The following is an 11,975-nucleotide window of genomic DNA, read 5'->3' on the forward strand; positions in this document are numbered from 1 at the left end:
TTATATTGTATTGTATATTGTATATTGTATGCTAATTTGTTATTTTACCTGCTGTTGTGTTTACAGCATATATATATATATATATATATATATATATATATATATATATATATATTTCCTCACCAAAATGTTAAAGCTATTGTTTCATAAATAGAAGAAAAAAACCCTAAAAACAATATTTTACCATCATCAACATCTTATGTGTCTTGGTTTTATTAGTATCTTTAAAACTCACTTTTTTGTAAGCTGGTTCCATAGTAATACTGTGACATTCTACAAGTTTATTTCAACTACATAGACACATTGTAACACTTACTAAATTAGACAAAATCAGAAATAGTGCATCCAGGGCTTCTTGTATAGAGGACCTCAATTCCCCCTTGTCTCCAATACTAACTATTCACTTGATCAATGTTAATAACTGGTAAATAACAATAGATTTATTGTCTGGGAATTAGGTGGGCTGCTAGACTGTTTGGGCTGCATTTGTCTATTTACCTACATACTGAGTCCAGTTTTAGGTTAGGGTCCTCCAGGGCCCTTAGGTACTCACACACACACATACATTCAAACATATATACATGCACATACAAAAACCTACTTGCCTTTCAGCATGTAGCTTCTCTTATGCTCCTGCATGGTGCTCCACTTGTATTGTGGGGCCACATAATGTGACCACACTGAGCACCTGCTTCCCAGCTACAGTAGTGCACATTGTAGCTAAATTGTAGCTACCGTTACTCAGCTGGTAGTTGTGTGTCGGCAGATTATCCATTGGAACAACAAGGCCCCCTGTAGGCATGTGTCTAAACTCTAATGGATAATCCGCCACTGCGTGCGTCACCCGTAATCAAAGAAATTTTTATGATAGAAGGCCTCCGCCATAGGCTCACACAAAGACCTACTGTTTCCCCAAAAGGTTAAAAAGGCAATTATCTGAACATCACAGACAAATAAAATTGTTCAATTAATCAACCTGTCTTTCCCAATCTACCACATAATACAGAGAGATTTTGTGGAGATCGAATTTTGTTTTATTAGTGAAATTGACGTCTCTGCACTGTGTAATCTGTGATGGTTGCACTTGTGACACTAAACACTATTTACTTGCAGAAGAGTAGGATAGCTAGGCTAAAAATATGGCTTGAGTCCAAAGAATCAGATTATTTCCCTAGGTAAGGATGACCTTATGTCAAGCATCAAGAATAGAGTTTGGTGGATTGGGTAATATGACTGTAGTTATAGGTATATAGTTGTTTGTAAGGCTTTACTTTATTTTGTAGATAGTATGCCGCTGTGCGCACAGTGTGCACAAGCAGCCAGAGGGAAAGCTGCTGGAGCTGTGAAAGGTAAGTGAGGGCGTGTGGGATATATATATATATGTACGTGTGTGTGTGTGAGAGAGCATGCATGTGTACTTCTGTGTTTGTATGAGCATGCATGTGTACTTATGTGTGTGTGAGCATGGATGTGTACTTCTGTGTGTGTGTGAGAGAGAGCATGGATGTGTACTTCTGTGTGTATGAACATGAATGTGTAATTATGTGTGTGAACATGAATGTGTACTTGTGTGTGTGTGAGTATGGATGTGTACTTGTGTGTGAGTGAGCATGCATGTGTACTTCTGTGTGTGTGAGCATGGATGTGTACATGTGTGTGAGTATGGATGTGTACTTGTGTGTGAGTGAGCATGGATGTGTACTTTTGTGTGTATGAGTGAGCATGGATGTGTAATTCTGTGTGTGTGTGAGTATGGATGTGTACTTGTGTGTGTGAGCATGGATGTGTACTTGTGTGTGTATGTGTGTGAGCATGGATGTGTACTTCTGTATGTGTGTGTGAGCATGGATGTGTACTTGTGTGTGTGTGTATGTGTGTGAGCATGGATGTGTACTTCTGTGTGTGTGTGTGTGTGAGCATGGATGTGTACTTCTGTGTGTGCATATGTGTGAGCGTGTGTACTTCTGTGTGTGTTTGAGCATAGATGTATATGTGTGTGTATGTGTTTGAGCATGGATGTGTAGTTGTGTGTGCATGTATTTGAGCATGGATGTGTACTTGTGTGTATGTGTTTGAGCATGGATGTGTAGTTGTGTGTGCATGTATTTGAGCATGGATGTGTACTTTTGTGTGTGAGTATGGATGTGTACTTGTGTGTGAGCATGGATGTGTACTTTTGTGTATGTGTTTAAGCATAGAGGTGTACTTGTGTGTGTGTATGAGAATGCATATGTACTTGTGTGTGTGAGTATGGATGTGTACTTGTGTGTGTGTGAGAGCATGGATATGTACTTTTGTGTGAGCATGGATGTGTACTTGTGTGTGTGTGTGTGTGTGTGTGTGTGTGTGTGTGTGTGTGTGTGTGAGCATGAATGTGTACTTCTGTTTGTGTGTATGAACATGGATGTGTAATTGTATAAGTGGGGTGAGATGGAGTGTGTGTTCATGAGTATGAGTGTGTGTAATTTGTGTAAGTGTGCCTACAAATGTTGTATGTTGGAAGTGGGGGCAAGGGGCATAGAAGGCACAGACTAGTTGTGTGGGGGCAGATCAGCTGTTGAAGTTGGGGGCTCCACGGGCAATTTTTCCCCCCAGGGCCCAGTGGTTTCTAGTTACGGCCCTGCTCATAAAACCACCAAAAATCTGCTAGATCTCTCCTGAAACTATATAAAAAATGGAAGTGGGAGTTCCACGCTATGTATGGTTAATTTAAGGCAAATCATTTTTTCCAGCAATTTAAAAGCCAAGATTTTGGAATAATGAATACTTATCTCCTTGTTATGTGTAAGTTTAATAACATAATACAAAGTGTTGCCATGTTTTGTAGAAATCAGTGTGTTTCTTTCTCCTGTTGATTAGTAGGTGAAAATCTTCTGTACTGCCCTATATTGCTTCATAGAGAGTTACAGGTCTTGTAGCACAGCTGTTCCTGACACTAGAGACCATAGACAAATCAACGCACATTGTCAACCTTAGTAAAGCATTACAAACCTCTATGGTATTTCTCAGCAACGGAAAGCCGAAGGAAGCAGAACCATGTAATAGTTTATAATATATCTTGTGAAATGTGCCAAATGTACATGGTAATATGATGTATTTAGGAAGATGAATACCCCACCCGTACTTCGCCTTTTAACCTGGCTCACACCCAGCCTTTTCTGTGGGGTACTAAATAATACCATGGTGGGTATACAGCCCACATACTGTATAGCCCCTGGCAAACACCCCCAGGGAGGCACATGTTCCATCCTGTACCCCCCAGATAGTGGAGTGATACGGAACCATCATGTCTTCTTCTTTTCTTTTAGGTAAAGTTAAATGGTCCCATCAGTCCACTTCCCCTGGTAACTAGCTTATGCACTGGCACACCTATTTACTTACACTCCCACTCATACAACTTACACATACACATTCATGCTAACACACACACACATTCATGCTAACACACAAATACACACTCACACTGACATAATACATATCCCCTCCCTCTCTTACCTCCCAGCGTAGAGAGGCCTCATTAACATTTCATATTGACTTACCCATGTACTGGGCAACAGAGAATCTTAGAATCTTACAACAAAAGAACCACAAAGATATGTAATACAGGATCAAATACAATATAAAGAAGAGCATGCGCTTAATTTAGTCAACACAACCAAAACTGTTAGCACAGCACAAAGATCACACTAGTACCAGGTAGTACTTTCTAGAAATTTGGTTTACATGGTTAAATGAGTAAACACTCTTTGCTGCAGGTTAAATACAATGACACCACAACTCTCTAACAGCTGCAGAAGAGCTACTTGATCAATGAAGATGCAGTACTATTTTGCCTAGTTAGCTAGCCATCTAGATAAGGATTTATTATGGGCAGGATTCAGCTGCAGTATCCCCTGTAAGAGGAAAAAAATATTTTATTATTGTTATAGAATAAAAACATTTGTAAGATAGGCGATCTGAACACATAAAGCCCCTCTAAATAAATATGTATATGTTATCTTTAAATAACCCTACAATAAGTAAAACCCAAAATATGTATTTTCAATTTTCATTTACATACAGACATTGCATGCTTAGTTATTGAAAAAAACAGCTAGGTGATATTTACAATTAAATTAAATTTACATATAGAACAACTGGATATTTTTAACAAATGTCCGAAAAAAATGTGAGTAAATGGACCATTTGTTGTCTGAACCGGCCAATCATAATAAAATGGCTAAACTCTAATCTGACATAGAAGGTCCTGTTTCGGAAGGGTGAATAATGTATGTTATGCTATGTTGAGAAATTGACAATCCTAAACAAAGCTCAGGTTATAAAAAACACAGATTGTGGGAGCAGATGATGTGATGGAATTCTGTAAACTGGTAACATATTGTATGCCATCATATAAACACTCTGAGAATTGTTGCTAAATGATGAGGAAAAATCATTAAACTTTAAATCAGTCCATTTTTTTAATTCCAGTGCAATCTCTATAGAAGAGATTTATAAAATCCAGTTATGGCAATATTTAAGATTTGATATTTAAAAACATTGATTCAAGGTGTATATAACATATGGATGGCATAAACTATATGCTGGCTTATGAGAAACATCACCAATATACACACTCAGCAGTTGCGTCAAGTTTCAGCCGTGTCATAGATCAGTCCTCTTGCATCGCTAATGGATTCTCCCAATATGTTAAATACTTAAAAATGATGCTGTTAACTTAATTTCCCTGTAAGTAGGCCAATTTAAAATGTCTCATTGACTTTGTAGCCTATATAGATGGTTACTTAGCACAAGGATTAAAAAATATTAAGGATTCTGATATTGAACTGGCAGTTAAGCCATGGTTACCATCATATATATGAAACATATCCAATAGCTCACACTCTCAAGGATTATGAAAAAGGGACCTCTGAGGTCCCAAATGTAACATTCAATCTTTTTATATCTTTTTCCCTAATAAAATATTTCAACTTCAACTAAAGACTCCAAAGAGTATACATTTTTATTAAGATATAAAAATGCAATATAAATATTATATTGTCTCAAACATAGGCCACTCTTGCTTACAGTTTGTTATATATAAATTGATAAATTTTGAGCAATTTTATACCCTACTACTTAGCTTCTTTTATACCATTACTACCGCTTATACGTACACTGTATGTGTAAAGCTATATCTATGTGCAAATCAGACTTATTTTATTTCTCAGTTTTCAGGAACGAAACCTGATTTACGAAAACCTGATATTTGCTTTTTAATTGGAAAGTGAAATATAAGATTAAAAAATAACATAAGCAATCAGAATTTTTTTATACTTCTCAAATATATTTCATATGCAAGAAAAAACAAATATGCTTTTTATAGTTTTAAACCTTGGCTTTCGATCATTTGTGAGCTGGATTTTTGGTTAACTCTTCAAACTAGCTTGCTTACTCACATCTTTTCGTCAACTCATAAGCACCCATGGTTTAGTGAATAGACCTCTATGTGTTAGTTTAAGTCAAAAAGTTGAGAATGGGAGGTGTCTTAAAACTGCTATACCAAGGAAAACTGGTGTTGAATTACAAGTTAAAAAAAATTAGGAATGGTGGTCTGTATCCCTTACAATAAAGACATTGGACAACCACGTTATGCTGGACATTGTCCACAATTTTATAAACATAAACCTACCCAATACAGTATTTCAGCCATAACAACCTGTCAGCTGCTGTATCAATATGTCTACCAAAATGCCTACAAGAAGTTACCTCCCAACAAGTGGTGGTTCACAGAGGTGCCATATGATGTGCCAGAAATTATGTCTGCAAACCACAACATCATGTGAAGCGGTACAGAATCAATGCTGATTTGAAATGTCTGTTTTCAAAATGTTTTTGTGTATTTTTTTTTTTTAAAGAGGCAAAAACCTTCTTTGAGAGTGCCTTAATGTCTAGTCTTAATAGCCTAGGTTGGCCTATTTCTGTCAGGGCCATGTTTTCCCATAAGACTATTAGACGTTGGTACAACGAGAAATGTTTTCAGCATTCCACGGGAGGTAAGTAGATCAGGCTTAATGTTCACTCCATGGAATCCTGTCCATGATATGCCTTTTTTTCCAACGATTTTCATCCACTGTTATCCGTGGTGTATTTACTTTCCTTGCTTCTTGGCTTTTTTATTTTCTTTTTAGAATTAGAATCATCACTGTTCTTTTGCCTTAATGTACCTTGGGTGTGAACTGCTACTTATAGCAACTCCACTCCACTTTAACACGTAGGATCCCCACAAACAAAAGGGGCAAAGATACAGAGTAGATAGAGAACAGAATCCTCACCAAACTATCTGTATCAGGAGCCATGGTTCCCATTGCTATCCTTGCTCTTAAGGACTGGTGATATAAGTTTCATGCTCGTATCTTCTTTGACTCCTGAGTTGCCCTAACATTTACCCTTTACTGTTCCTTAATTGTTTGTTTCTGTGTAACGTTTCCTGTTATTTCCAGTTTTATTTTCTTCCTTCATTTCTAGTTGGCTAGGCAACTATGTGCATAATACAGAATACCAGAGCATACAGAGACAAATACAGTTTTTGATCTAATTGGACTAGTTGAAACCAGTTGGTTCCAAAAGTAGCCATAGGTAGTAAAAATGTATGTAAACTACAAGTAACAGTCTTCAGAAATCTTCCTTTGCGTTGAAAGTATTATGTAGCATGTAGTCTGACGCAGATTAAAGGTGTAATAACACATTATCCCGATGCTTTTGGTTTCGCAGTGAAACTGTACAATCATAACTATGACTCTATACGTCTTAAGTCTAAGTCTATAACACATTTAATGAGCTTGCCATTAGAACACTAAATTTATCATCCAAAGTCCCGCTAGTAAAGAATTTGCAAAATGAAATTTATAAGAGGAATTGTTCCATAATTTTGACACACTGAGAGATTTCGTGCACTTTAATTGTGCTTATTCCTGGCTAATAATTTTTCATAGACTTAAAATAAGCTCTAGTGTTCCCTAGTGTTAATATCTTTAAGCTATGTACAATATATACATTTCATTTGTGAATGGGAATCTAGGTGGGGATCAAGGGAAGGTGGTCTGGGAGTAGGCAGAACATGTGGAGTGGACATGGCCACCTAATGTTCTCATGGCCAGATGAAGAAAAAACTGATTCAGATAACAAGGGAAGCAGGGCTTTTAAAGACTTAATAGGTTGACAGAATTTTCAGTGCATTTTCTGTCTAGTGCTTGGTCAAACTACTAATTTTATAAGTAGTTTCACTATTCCACCCCCATAAATTGTAATGAAGTGAAATGCGGACACCAGATTCCTATTCCTCAATGTTCCAAAGCCATGGTGTTCATTGGCCGCTGGCATGTGTTTGAGTGTTTGTCTAGATTCACTGAATATAATAAACAGGCGTGTGTCCCACATGCTAATGGTCCTCAATCCTCAGACATGCTTTTAAATACTTGAGAGATTTTACTTGTCAGTTTTAAATACATGTGCAGCTACATTAAATGATTGATAAATAATATGCTAAATTACAAGTGGCGTCAAGAAATGTATTAAACCAATTAAGTTAACTTCATTAATAACTTCTTTGCTTAATAGTCAGCATTTTTTGTAATTAGGAGGACATTTTGAGGTTTATGCATTCATCATTTTGACACACACTAATAAGCAAAACTGTCTCCGAGACCTCTGTGGTTGAATAGTGTGTATAAAAGTAGCTCTCTTTAAAGCTTTATAGTCTGTTTTTATTATTAAACACCATTTTCAGTTTTAAATAAGTACTAAGTCTTTATTTTTTTACATACTCTTTTAACATTGATAAACATCTGATTTTTAATTTTCATTTTCATTTTATATAGAATTACAGTATATCAAACATTGATAAGGATGATTTTTGAGGACCTTTTATTTTGCACAAATGTTTGGCCACCTCCACATGTTCCTACTGTGAAATGGAGGGGTATGATGTCATATCCAGCATGTTATAGTTTGGCATAACATAGTCCTCTGTAGTGTAAAAGAATCAGTTGGAGGGATCACAGATCCCATGTAACCAGCTTTTTGATCAGCAGCGCACTGGGGAGCCCGATTCTCCTGTAAGGAACTGCCATAAGGTCTAGGTCTTGTTGGCCAAGGCCAGAAAACGCCACTGAGAGACGAAGCTTATGATTGTGATTATCAATCGAATAGGTACAAGGCAGTAGGATTTTTTGCAATATTTTGTTGTCCAGGTAGAGTTGAGAGTTGGGTCAAAACCTTTAGATAATTGGAAGTGTGGAACATAAAGGGCATGTAACCTTCGCAACCTAATTAGCTATATAATCATTTATGTACACAGTCAACTAGCCGTGTGGTTTAGTAAATAAGCACATTTCTGTCATTAAGGCTGCAGGGAAGCTGCTATGCTAATAGAGGTGTTCTAGAACAGCATGAGAGAAAAAGCCTTTGGTGTCACAAGTTATGCAAATGTGCCTTTTATTGGCCGACCAAAGACCGGTGGCATCAAACATACAGCTGGTATGGCCTTATTATCTGGGTAAATGATCAAAATATATATTCAAGGCACAGAAACCAAAGTGTGACAGAACCTTTCTGATTTCTAGTCTCTAGAGAACACCTGCAATTGCACAACAGTTGTCCTGGTGTTGTTTTGATCATTAACATTTAATCATTTGCTTGCTAGTCATCTAAGCTTCTGTGCGTATTACGTGAAATAAGCCAGTTCTAGCAGTGTCTTCTTCATACACAATCAAACATCATTCCTAGATATACTAATTAGCTTAAAAAAATTGGCTAGAATACCTAACATCACATAGATATGTCCGATATGCTGCCAAATATTCGGATAACAATACAGAGGAGACACACAACCCAAAAACCCAAATGCCACCATATTTCTGCATATGTTTGGAGCGGAACCTGTGTGCACAAACATTTCTGGGCGCTCTGCCCCTATGTCAATGCCCCCAGCCTCTTAAAGCATCCTAACAGAGGTTAAGATATTCACACTGGGCATTAGAGTGCACGTCTTCTCTGTATTTTCTTTTGATCTCAAAAGACCCCAACTGAAATCCTAAATGTGGTGGATTATTCATGAGCTTTTACAAAGCTGCATGCACAGATTTCACATCAGACAATGGATGGCGGCGTTGGAGGTATTGGTGGGTTCTAGATCCCAAAAATGACATTTGGTCGAGGGTTACCTTAATTTATGTTCTATTTTAAAACTTATAAAAATGTTCGATACATTCCGTCCTTCACAGAATTCTCTAGACATATTTTATCTTTGGTGGATTAGAGGTCATATATACTTTATATTTCGATTTCTCTTTATGACTAGGATTCCAATTAGAGCTCCTGGAGTAGAGAAGAAAGGTGGCACAAGAGGAAAAAAGGTTTGCTATATATCAGTGATAACATGATACGCTATGTACGTTAATGGGAAGGATTGCTGATAGATGAGGTCTATAGTTCATTGCAAAACATAACCTAATAACCTAATAAAGATTAGCATATTGAACACGTTTAAGCATGTTTAAGCATGTTTAAGCAAGAATTTTTTTGTAGAAGAAAACTTAATTATGGCAATCGTTATGTTGAAGCTACAGAGTCTATTCAAAAAGTTGATTAAGGTTTACTTGGCTGACCAGGAACTTGCGTATTTACTTATCCATGAATAAGTGCAAGAGTATGCATCTTCAAAGTTTGTGAGTTGCGGAATATACCAAGAAAATCAGCATAGATAAAAAATAAAAATAGGGCTGCCCTGGGTGACCCTTTTAATGAAGTTCATCAAATTACGCCATCAATCAAGCGAGAATATAATAACATTGAGTATATCAGCTGTGACCAGAGTCCCGTGTCATATCAGTAGCAATGTTATCACCTATGAAGAGCGGGTTCTGGAAATAGAAGTAAAGCAGACTCGGCTTTGCTTCACTATCGCTATTCTGGAACATATTGTCAACTGTTTGGATTTAGGCCAAGAAGTTCTGCATTGTTAGCATTTTACCAGCTCTGAAGTTTTCCTGAGCTTAATAATCTATGTCACTATGGCATGTAACTATGTTAACAAATTTGTGTTTTAACAGCTCTTAAAGTGAATTTCCTTAGGATACTCCATGTCTTAAAGTCACACAGCACCTTTTAGTACATTCTATAGAGGTTGTGCTGAGCCAGCACAGCCTCCATTGTATAAATGCTCCGGTTTGGGAGATCAGAAATCTCCCCTGTAACTAGTCCGTTGAGGAGCAGCACACTTTGGGCCTGATCACCCAAGACCTTCCCCAGCAGCCTGGACCTACCTCCTAATCCTAGTCCTGGATCTACCAGGATAGTCCAGGATATGTCACTGCATCCAGTAACAATCAACAAATCCATCAAGTCCTCATTTTTGTCCTAAAGAAAAAGAGCCAATACAAAATACAAAAGAACATTAAAAATCCAGCCCAAGCCCAATGGCAACAGATGGAAAGATGGACACTATTTGCAAAGAAGTATGGTTACATACTTGTTCCCCACATTTTTTGGATGATACAATGCATCCTCTGTTGACAGAAGCAGGCAAAGTCACATTTTCAGGCAAATTTCATGCATTTTCTTTTTAGTGAACATAACTTAATGTTAAAAATAACATAAATGATAATGAAAGAAAATGTACTATGCAGTTTTGAAACTATGGCTCATGAAGAAATCTCGTAGATAAATTGTTTTCTTTTTCCACAGCAGTTATACAGCCTAGATTTCCTTAACCTGTTTCATCAATCATATAGCACTCAAAACAAAGTGTTTGGGATTTACAGAACAGATGAGAATGCCTAAATAGAATATGTAACATTCAAGGTCCACTCAAGGTCTTCTTCTGTCCTTCAAAGAAAATCATGCACATTGTGATGCATTCAGTATTGTGAGTGACACAACCTTAATGGGAAGGACACCGCACAGTACTTACAAACAGAAATTAATATACCAAGCAAAATAAATAAACCAACAAAAATTCAATAAAAATACAAATAAGTACCAATAAAGCAGAAATTTGTATCTATGAAGTCAGTGGTAAGATTGGTAGATTGAAGATTCTCAGGTTGTTTTAAGACAGGGAATTAGTCAGTTATTTTTGCACCTGTTAAATGTAGATTTATATTCATATGTGTTTTATGAATGTGTCTACTTCTTATTACATAAATACACTTTTTTTGCAAACCTCAGGAGAAAAGGACATTGACAAAGATTCCAAAACAAGGAAACGATTGGAAAAGACCAACTGAATAAAGTATAACAAAAGGGACACAGATTCTGGGTGTACCCTTGGCTAGTGCACGCAATCTCTGACTGTGTAAGTACAAATATTTCACTTCATGCATATACCTAGCACAATAATTCCATGTATTCAATAGCTTAGCGAGATCACGGGTTCATTTATAACCCTTTATGGACCATGTAAAAGAAGCATAAAATATATATATGCTGATGCATAAAGTTGAGCATGACATGAGAGTAGAATATGTTAATATATGTGGTTATAATTTTATCTAGCGAGTTGGCTAAGCCCTTTATTGGTTATGTTACACTTTTTTGTTTATGATTAAAACAATGACTTTTTATTTGCAAACTTTCATTTTATTTAAAGTCTTTCGTGCTAATAGAATGGTGTTATTTAATAACAACTACCTTTGTTGTGACATTCGGGACAGGGCTGGCATCTTCTGGACTGTGGACAAGTAAAGTGGCCGAACAACCTCTCCTCCCTTTCTGTAACTAAAAGAAAGACAGTAACACACATAAACACTGAATAACACACTAATACATATATTAACTCCGTACTCTAACGCGCTTACATACCACAGTGTGCAATTGCATGGCACCTGTCTTCAGGGAAGCTTGCTACTACCATGGGTCTGCGTAAGGTTGCATTATGTGACACTACTAACTCTTGTTTGCTAGCCGTCTCTGGTCACATACATACTAAATCTGAT

This window comes from Spea bombifrons, chromosome 8 (assembly GCF_027358695.1).
Source record: "Spea bombifrons isolate aSpeBom1 chromosome 8, aSpeBom1.2.pri, whole genome shotgun sequence".
Taxonomy (NCBI): Eukaryota; Metazoa; Chordata; class Amphibia; order Anura; family Pelobatidae; genus Spea; species Spea bombifrons.